This window comes from Pan troglodytes, chromosome 13 (genome assembly GCF_028858775.2).
Source record: "Pan troglodytes isolate AG18354 chromosome 13, NHGRI_mPanTro3-v2.0_pri, whole genome shotgun sequence".
Classification (NCBI taxonomy): Eukaryota; Metazoa; Chordata; class Mammalia; order Primates; family Hominidae; genus Pan; species Pan troglodytes.
This window is the reverse complement of record NC_072411.2, coordinates 96,214,215-96,225,251: the sequence shown is the minus strand read 5'-3', so window position 1 is coordinate 96,225,251 and position 11,037 is coordinate 96,214,215. Positions and strand designations below refer to the sequence as shown.

Sequence of the window (11,037 nt, the reverse complement as noted above, 5' to 3'; positions counted from 1 at the left end):
AGCAGACTGTATATAAATTCCAAATAGGACTTGGCATTACTCTGAAGGAATTCTAACTTCACACTGTTGGGGAAATTTACCAAGATGGCTTCAGAGTAGACTGACTTAACACAGCACATAAAAAAAAAAAAAAAAAAAAAAAGACATTTATTCAGCATCATGATCAGACTATTACATTTAGCAATTAACAGCATGGGTGTAAAAAAAAATCTACATTAAAACCTTTTGTTGGAATGCTTTATACTTTCCACAGAACAGAAACTAAAATAACCTGTTATACAACTCATCGCAAATACAGTCCTCTAGTTTTTGCCCATACACATGAGTATTTGTCTGAAACATTTTTTTTTCCTTTGGTAGCAGCTAGGCCCTGCCACCACTGTGTTTGGCTGAGTTCACAAATCTGTTGTAACCTGTAGCTTCCCTGTCACTTATCTGACTCTTCTTTTCTGCTAAGCTTTGTTTCCTGGCAGTAATTAAAATCTTCTGCCACTGCCATAGCTACTACTGCTACTGGAACCGCCATAGCCACCTTGGTTTCATGGTTTGTCAAAGGATTGGCCTCCACCACCGTAGAGGCCAGAACTTCTGCCTCCAAAGTTTCCTCCCTTCATGGGTCCAAAATTTGAAGACCTATTGTTGTAACTGCCAAATATATTGTAGCTTCTACCACCTCCAAAATTGCTTCCATCATTACCAAATCCATTATCACCAACCCCACTGCCACCATATCCACCACCACCACAGCTGCCACCAAAGCCACCAAGACCACTGAAGTTTCCTCCATAACCAAAGTTGTCATTCCCACTGAAACCAACTCCACGACCACTATCAAACTTTCCAGAACTACTTCGACCTCTTTGGCTGGATGAAGCACTAGCTATCTCTTGCTTTGACAGGGCTTTCCTAAATTCGTAGTTGTGGTCATTCCTAGTAATGATACGGTTGTCAAAGTTTACAAGCGCAAAGCCCCTTTTCTTGCCACTGTCTTGGTCAGTAATGATTTCAATCCCTTTAATTTTTCCATACAGTTCAAAAATATTATTTTAAGTGATGTTCTTCAGTGTCTTCTTTAATGCCACCAACAAATATCTTTTACACAGTTAAGTGGGCACCTGATGTTTGATAATGTTCTCTTGAGACAGGTCTCTTTGGTTCCACAACTCTTCCATCCACCTTGTGTGGCCTTGTATTCATGGCTGCATCCACCTCTTCTGCAGTGGCATGTGTGACAAACACAAAGCCCCCGGAGCACTTGGTGTTTGGATCTCTCATTACCACACAGTCCGTGAGCGTTCCCCATTGCTCAAAATGGTTCTTCAGGCTCTCATCAGTTGTTTCAAAGCTCAACCATCCAATGAAGAGCTTCCTCAGCTGTTTGGGCTATTTAGGAGACTCTGATTTAGACATAATGGCAAGGGGAAGAGAGACTTTAACAATGCTTCCTCGGTGGCATCCACAGGCAGAAGGACGTAAACGATGAACATACCTCCACCACGTACAAATTAATAAACGTGATACATCACAGTAACACTAAGTGTTTAAATCATAAGACCTAAAATTATAAAACTTCTAGGCAAAAACAGGGGAAATGCTTTAGGACAGTTGTCTAGGCAAAGATTTTATGACTGGGACTTCAAAAGCACAGGCAAAATGCCTCTACAAAAATAGATAAGTGGGCTACATTAAACTAAAGAGCTCTGGACAGCAAAGAAACAGAGTGAAGAACAATCTTTAGATTGACAGAAATAGCTATTAATCTGACAGGGGACTAATACTCAGAATTCAGAAGAAAAAAACTCAACAGCAAAAGAATAAATAAACCCATTAAAAAGTGGGCAAAGAATCTGAGTAGACTTTTCTCAAAATAAGACATACAAGACATACAAATGTCTAACATGTATATTAAAAAATGCTCAACATTACTAATCATCATGGAAATGCAAGTTCAAACGGCAATGAGTTATCATCTCACCTCAGTTAGAATGGCTATTATCAAAGAAATAAAAAATAAATGCTGGAAAAGACTGGGAGAAAAGGGAACTATTACACATTGTTGGTGGGAATGTAAATTAGTTTAGCCATTATGGAAAGCAGTGTGACAATTTTTCATAAAACTGAAAAAAAAGACCTACAATAGGATCCAGCAATCTCATTTGATGGTATTTATTCAAAGGAAAAGAAATCAGCATATCAAATAGATAGCTGTACCCCACTTGTTTATTGCAGCACTATTCACAATAACCAAGATATGGATCAACCTAACTGTCCATCAACAACAGAATTAATAAAGCAAACGTGGTATATATACACAATGGAATTCTATCTATCATAAAAAAATAAAATCCTGTCATTGGCGGGTGCATGGATGGAACTGGAGGTCATTTTGTTAAATAAAATAAGCTAGGCACAGAAAGACAAATATCACAAGCTCACACTCACCTGTGGGTGCTATAAAAGTTGATTTCATGAAAATAGAGAGTAGAGTGATAGATGCCAGAGGCTGGGAATGGTGGGTATGGGGCTGAAAAGAGGTTGGTTAATGGGCACAAACATATAATTAGATGGAAGGAATAAGTTCTAGTTTTTGACAGCACTACAGGATAACTATAGTTAACAGTAATTAATTGTTTATTTCAAAATACCTGGAAAAGAATATTTGGAATGTTTCCATCATGAAGAAATGACAAATGATTGGATGATGAATATAATAAATACCTTGTTGTGATCATTTTGCATTGTATGCATGTATCAAAAATCATCTGTACCCCATAAATATGTATCAGGTATTAATACATGTTATTATGTGTTAATAAAAATACTGAAATTTGAAATGCATTATGAAATAATATTTTTACATGGACATAAGAAATATAGTGTTTAATTTTTGTATAATAAAATTGGAGTTGCTGAGAGATTTATGTAAATTTTAAAATTTATACATTAATTATATCAAACCTATATTATTATGCTACATTTTTAAAAAGGCCTCAAGATGGTAAGGAATGAGGGAACTATTGTAAAAATTTGTAACTCAATGTGTGAACATTCTTATGCTGGTTTAGTAAGCAGAGACACTCTAGAAATAGTGTCATTTTGAGATTTGTTACTGTGGTACACATAGTTTTTCATTAGTACTGAGGCAAGGAAATATTTTTTGTGTGGTTTATTAAAAAATTAAAACAATGCCAGTCAGTAGGCTTATACTCAAAGAAAATGCTAGGTCTTATTTGAAAGAGTTTCAGTTACATTTATGCATTTAAAAGTATGCAGCCAAAAGACACATGAAAAAATGCTCATCATCACTGGCCATCAGAGAAATGCAAATCAAAACCACAATGAGATACCATCTCACACCAGTTAGAATGGTGATCATTAAAAAGTCAGGAAACAACAGGTGCTGGAGAGGATGTGGAGAAATAGGAACACTTTTACACTGTTGGTGGGACTGTAAACTAGTTCAACCATTGTGGAAGACAGTGTGGCAATTCCTCAGGGATCTAGAACTAGAAACACCATTTAACCCAGCCTTCCCATTACTGGGTATATACCCAAAGGATTATAAATAATGCTGCTATAAAGACACATGCACACGTATGTTTATTGTGGCACTATTCACCACAGCAAAGACTTGGAACCAACCCAAATGTCCAACAATGATAGACTGGATTAAGAAAATGTGGCACATATACACCATGGAATACTATGCAGCCATAAAAAAGGATGAGTTCATGTCCTTTGTAGGGACATGGATGAAGCTGGAAACCACCATTCTCAGCAAACTATCACAAGGACAAAAAACCAAACACCGCATGTTCTCGCTCATAGGTGGGAATTAAACAGTGAGAACACATGGACACAGGAAGGGGAACATCACACACCGGGGCCTGTTGTGGGGTGGGGGGAGGGGGGAGGGATAGCATTTGGAGATATACCTAATGTTAAATGACGAGTTAATGGGTGCAGCACACCGTTGGTATGTAACAAACCTGCACGTTGTGCACATGTACCCTAAAACTTGAAAGTATAATAAAATGAATGAATAAATAAATAAATACAATTTTAAAAAGCTACAAATTAAAATATTTAAGGCATTTTCTTTATTATTAATCCTTGCCATAATTTGATTTCTTAATTAACAAACTAATCTCTAGTCCTGATGGCATAGAGCTTTTACTCTGTCTGTTCTTTTCTATATCACTTCTAAATGATGGACTTTTACCAGCTCTGGACTCTGTATGGTGTGTTCTAGACCCACGGTACCTCAAATTCAAATGCCTTAACTTAGACTAATTGTCTTTCCTGATCCTTTAAACAAGGCAACCAATAAATAATTGCTTTTCAGTAAAATTAGTTGAATAAAATACTTTAAATTTTCCACAGAGGCTTTTACTCAGTTGCACTACAATAAGTCAGCAAATTTACAGTTCATGATTTGTTTTTGGTGAACGTTGATTATATCCGTGGTCTTTATCCTTGTGAAAGCTTCCCTTCCCATTATGTTTAAGGTCAGTTACTCAGCAATCTTTGACTTCAGTATAGTAAATAAAGTACAGATTGTGACATTTATGTCTTAGTGGATTTTTTTTGGTTTGTATGTTTGTTTGCTTTATTTTTAAAGAGAGAATCCTTTCTGAGAAATAAAAAAAGGAGTGGAAGTAGTTGATAGACTAGGAAACATTTTAATTTATTTTTATTTCTGTAATAAAGTTTGAATGTATAAAGAAAGCTGTAGCAAAACACTTTAAGACTTCATAAATCTACAGAAAATACCAAATTAGTGGATGGCATTTGAACAAAGTGCAGGGATAATAAAAACAGACCAGGAAATTAGGTATGTTCTAATATCATGTGGTTTTCATGAATCAAACTAGGGCTATCTATAATAGGTATTTGAAGAGGTCTGCTGATAAAAAAAAAAGGTACGTAAGTTTGATATAAGTAATGAGCCTGGAGAGTGTTTACATTTTAAGGGATCTCAATTATTATTTATTCTAAATCCATTATTTGTCCATTAAGGACACAGGTTCAGAGATGATAAGCTATTTGTTCAAGTAAAAAAGCTACTTAATAGCTTTGTGATTACAGGTGCTAAGACATGAAACCAAACATCTAATTCCCAAGTTTAAGAAATATCATGATATCTAATGCTACAGAGAAATTTTGTGAGGCCTTTTTTTCAAAGAAAGAGCTAATAATACATTACATGCACAAAAACAACAAGCCCTTTTAGCATTTTGTAGGTATTTCCTTTCTTAGATATAAAATAAAAGAGCTGTGGCACAGACCCTTTAACCTAATAACATATATAAATGTAATGTTCAGGTAAGTATTGAAACCCTTCAGGACCACTTTGAAAAAGAGAAAAGTAACCTTGAATTTCAAGAAAGTAAAACAATATTAAATATACTCACTTGCACAGCTATTTTTCAAGGTGGATTGGCTTGATAAAAATTATGACCTTTTTCTGTGCCTTATTTTATTTTCCAGACCTAAAAATATTGCCAGTGCCTGAGGCGTAAGTCAGAGTGAACCTCTATTATCACTCCAGAGACTTGGCATTTTCCTCATTAGGCTCCATAGTATCTGACTGAGTGACCTTGTTTGGTGAGAAGACACAGATGGAGTCTGTCAGTAAATCTTGTTAATGTAACAAGTATTCCCACTGTTAGATGAGTGTTGAGCCTGATACTGGCATTTCTTCCCTTAGTAAACAACCCATATTCCCTTTCCAACATGGGTCTCTTCCTTCATGCCATCAGGTTTTTCAGCATTAGCTTGTTCTAAGGATTATCTAAAAGGATGTCTCTTGCTGTGAAGGTAAGATGCTCTCTTTCTGAATAGCAAACTCTTGCTGGCTTTTGAAAAATGTAAAGATGACATTAAATGTGGAAAACATAAACCTAAGCCAAATACACTGTCACCATCCTAAAAAGTCCTGTAAGTGTTTCACCTAAAGGTAGTAAGATTTATTATCAGGTAACCACTTCTGTAATTTGTCATTTCTCACTGTTATCCTGTTTTGCGATGTAAAAGACAAAGCTTTAAGAAAGGAAACATTCTCAATTTGAAGAAGAAAGATTGGGTTTCAGTGCATGTAAATATAAGTGTTCAGCGGTAGACGTCAGACTGTATCATGTACTTGGAAAAAGGCATTTAATCTCTAACAATTTCAATATCCTTATCTATAAAATTGGTAAATAATTATTAAAAATAACCTTTCAGATCTAGTGAGGGGATCAAATAAGATTGGGATTAGCTTGTAAAACTATACATATGTTTACTTATAAGTATAAAATATAAAATAAAAGCAATCAGAAATGCACAGCCAGGAGCATACTTTAAATCTTAGTGGACACTTAATATGTACAAATTTTAATTTTAATTAAAAATGAACAACGTTTGCAATTTAAAATTAGAAGATATCTGCAAAATAGTAGGCCATAATGATTTAAAAATAATAACTCATTTACAAAGGGCCTTAGTTATACTTTTATTAAAAACGTTCAACTTTTAATTTTTATTTTAAATAACTTAATAATTATAAATCAAAGCAAAAATAATGGTTCCATAACTTCTCAATGTTTCTAGTCCCTCACACTAAATTAAAAGTACTACACTAAGTAAGCACTGAGTGTCATCAGGGGCTCTGCTTGTAGAAGAGCTTTGTAAGAAAAATAAGCTTTCCTTTAGTACCTGTAATGCTCAGATACTGAGGTCAAAAGAAGAATTATAAACTCAGAAGATTCAAAAGTTCTTGACCATATTCTAGTAATAAGATAGAAAATAACTCAAAGATTGTAATCAGCTATGATAAGTGATGGAGCTATCTCCTAATATGCATAATATAAAATCTCAGAAGTGGGAACACTAATCAGATGGCAACAGACGGGGGGATTTTAGCTGGGCTTCTAGGAAGTTTATAGTTATACTGAAGTTTCGAATTAGAGATAAATACAGAAAATGCGTGCCAGTCAATGAAATGGCATGTCTAAGAGCTCTGAGCTATGCATGGGAAAAATGAAAACTCTTGTTGTTCACAACAACAAGCTAGAGGCTAACAGATATTATTTGTGAATGCATTCTAAAGTAAGGAGTGTAAGTTCTACCAGAAAATCAGTAGATTTTAGCAGAGGAGATTGATACAATTTAATCTCAGTGGAGAATCTGTCCAAGAAACAATATAATTAGCATTGTATTGATCCAAACAGAAATGTCCAACAAAACTAACTTTTTTTTTTTTTTTTTTTTTTGAGACGGAGTCTCGCTCTGTCGCCTAGGCTGGAGTGCAGTGGCGCGATCTCGGCTCACGGCAAGCTCCACCTCCCAGGTCCACGCCATTTTCCTGCCTCAGCCTCCCGAGTAGCTGGGACTACAGGCGCCTGCCACCACGCCCAGCTCATCAACAAAACTAACTTTTTATTCAAGGTCAAATGGTGATCCAAACCATATACCCAATGTAACTTGGCAGATCCAAAAAATTGATTGATTTGTTTAAAAAGGCATAAATAAATGGAAAGATTTAGGTAATTACGAAAAGTAATACATGATAATGTGATTAAAAAGGAGTGCTACACAAGAAGAGAGACACTTCCCTAATAGTGATGTAAGGTGCCCCTGGATCTTCTCCCTGGAAAAGCAAACATAACTGATGAAAATAGAAATCTCTTTCTCTCTCTCTCTGTCACACACACACACACACACACACACACACACACACACACACCCCTCTAAAGTCTCTGGCAATTTTCCTAAGATTATTCATGAAAGAAAGACTTATTTATTTAGAAAAATCTACTAAATCTTGTTAAGAACAGTGAGAATCTCTAAATTCAAGTCACATTCTATCACTTCACTAGCCCCAGCTTAGTGAAATAAAGGCTCTCCTCCAGGATGGTGTGCCAAAAAGATGAGGCTTCCTCTCCTCCCATCTCCTAGTATAGGGCTCTGTTTTGTTTTTGTTTTTGCTTGTTTTTAATGGGAAGGTCAGAACAACAGCATATTTTATAACCCCACAGCTTCATGCTGTTGAAGCACTATTCCAGGCAAGTGAAGCCCAGGGGTCAGGGGCTTCCTTCTTCCACCCAATCTCTGTTACTATCATGGAAATTCCACAACAGAAAAGGAAGGACAATATTGGGCAATGGTCACTCTCACCCTAGCTCGCTCCATAGTCAGAGGGAGGCTTCATGTCAGGAGAGGCAATTTGAGAAAACTATTACTCTTTGAGCAATCTGATTGTAAAGCAGGTTCCCATTCCCAGATAAATGGACTGTTACGCCCCTTCCCATCTTGAGAGTAATGGCAGACAGGTTATGTCCAGGGAGAGCTGCAAGACTTAAGAACAGAGAACCCCATAACTTTCTCTTTTTATTTGGAAAAGAACACGGGGAAAGTAAAGCCAAAGACTGCTATTGAAACAATGGCGATTATGATGGTAAATAATTAAGAGGAAGCTTGAGGCTCCATGATAGTAACACATATAAACTTCCTGTGTGTGTATATATATATACTCACACACGCACACACATATATATGCGTGCATATATATATTTATGTGTGTGTATATATGTGTGTACATATATACCCACACATTGATGTATGTAAAACATATATATAACAGATAAGCTTAGATGTATGCATTATATATAGATGTATAATTTATATATAAATGTAAAATATGTATATATAATATATAAATATGAATAATTTATATACATATGTTATATATAATTTTATATATAAATATGAATTTATATACATATATGTTGTATATCATTTTTATATATAAATATGAATGATTTATATACATATATGTTATATATAATTTATAAATAAACACATATTACATATATAATTTTATATATAAATATAGCATCAATTATATAATTTGTATATACATATAACATATATGTTATATGTATAGAAAGAGAGCGAGAGATAGAAAAGCATTGATGACACGAAAAAAGGGGAAGAGAGAATAGAGCTGTATAGGATTAAAGTTTCTGTAACTCACTGTAATAACCTTGTATAAATCTGAAGTAAATTCTGATAATTTGAGATGTATTTTGTAAGCCATAGAGCAACCAATGAAAAATACAAAAACAATATACTGAATACAATCACTGATAGTAAAATTTTACACTATAAAAAAGTCTCCTTAATGCAAAAGAATACAGTAAAAGATGAAGAGAGCAACAAAAAAGACATGAGACATACAGAAATCAAAACTAAAATAACAAACTCAGCCATATCAATAATAGCATTAAATACAAATAAATTCAATAATTAATTCAAAAGTCAGAGTAGAGTGAATAAAGAAACAGAACATTACAAGGTGATTTATAGTAAAATGTTGGGAAAAGACATATTATGCGAACAGTAATGATAAAAGAGCTGGGACTGCTGTACAAATATACAATTTAGACTTTCTAATCAAACGTTATTATAACTAAAGAGAAACATTTTATAATGATATAAATACAAACTATCAGAAAGATCTAACAATTATAAACATATAGACACCCAAGAATAGAGCCCAAAGGTACATGAAGAAGAAATTGAAAGACTCAAAGGGAGAGACAATTTGACAGTTATAGTTGTAAACTTCAGACCTCCACTTTCCACAATATATTAGAACAATAAAGCAGTAGTTCAGACAGAATATAGAAAAATTGTACAATACTAGAAATCAGTTAGACCTAACAAATTTGCAAGGAACACTCCACCAATTAACAGTAGAATATGTATTCTTCTCAAACACACATGAAATATTCTCCATGATAAACCATACACCAGTCCATAAGGCAAACCTCCATAAATTTTAGAGGATTGAGATAATACAAGTACATTATCTGACCACAGTGGATAAAATTAGAAATCTAAAACACAAGTCAAGTTGGGAAAATAATCCTTTTTTTTTTTTTCTGAGACAGAGTCTTGCTCTGTCACCCAGGCTGGAGTGCAGCGGTATGATCTCGGCTCACTGCACACTCCGCCTCTTGGGTTCACGCCATTCTCCTGCCTCAGCCTGCCCAGCAGCTGGGACTACAGGCGCACGCTGCCACGCCCAGCTAATTTTTTTGTATTTTTAGTAGAGACTGGGTTTCACTGTGTTAGCCAGGATGTTCTCCATCTCCTGACCTCGTGATCCGCCCGCCTTGGCCTCCCAAAGTGCTGGGATTACAGGCATGAGCCACCATGCCCTGCAATAATCCTCTTAAAAACAATGAATTAATGAAGAACTCACACAAGGAAAATTTAAAAATATTTAGAAATATATAAAAATAAACAAATATTATAACAATACATGTAGAATGCAGCTAAATCAACTGCCTGGAGAGAAATTTACAGCTACAATCACCTATATTTGAAAGAAAGAAGAAATCTCAAATTAATATACTCCCCATTCACCACAGGACACTAGAAAACAGAGTAAATTAAACCTAGGGCAGGCAGACACGACAAATAAAAAGATTAGAACTGAAATTACTAAAATGAAAATATATTTTTAAAAATTTTTTAAATTGAAAAATTCCACAAAAATAGTTTTTGTGAAAAAGGCCATGAAATTAATAAATTCCCAGCAGGATTGACCAATAAAAAAAGAGAGAGAGGGGAGAATAACATGCTATATTAAGAAATGCAAAAGGCGATTACTTTGCAGAAATAAAAAAAGTATTATAAGAAAATACTATAAATAGCTAATGCTAGAATTTAGATAACTTCAAGAGTTAAATACATTTTTTGAAAGCCACAATTTCCAAAACTAACTCTGGAAGCTGTAGAAAATTTTTAATAGTCTTATGAAATATAAAAAAGATAAAAATAATAATTTAGGTAATCTACACAAAGAAAAAGCCCAGTCCTAACTGATTTTAATGGTGCATTCTAACAAGTATTTAAACAATTAATACTAATTTTTCACAAACTTGTCAGAAATTAGAAGAGTAAAAATACTTTCTAACTTGTATGATGCCAGTGTTACTCTGATATGAAGATCAGACAAACATAGCCCAAGAAAAGAAAATTACAGAC

The 11,037-nt window shown here is 34.5% G+C and overlaps 1 pseudogene; it reads right to left on the bottom strand.

Annotated features, from left to right (window-relative positions):
* Positions 1 to 539: 539 nt before the first annotated feature.
* On the bottom strand, positions 540 to 1,410 carry LOC745056 (heterogeneous nuclear ribonucleoprotein A1-like; annotated as a pseudogene).
* Positions 1,411 to 11,037: the final 9,627 nt, after the last annotated feature.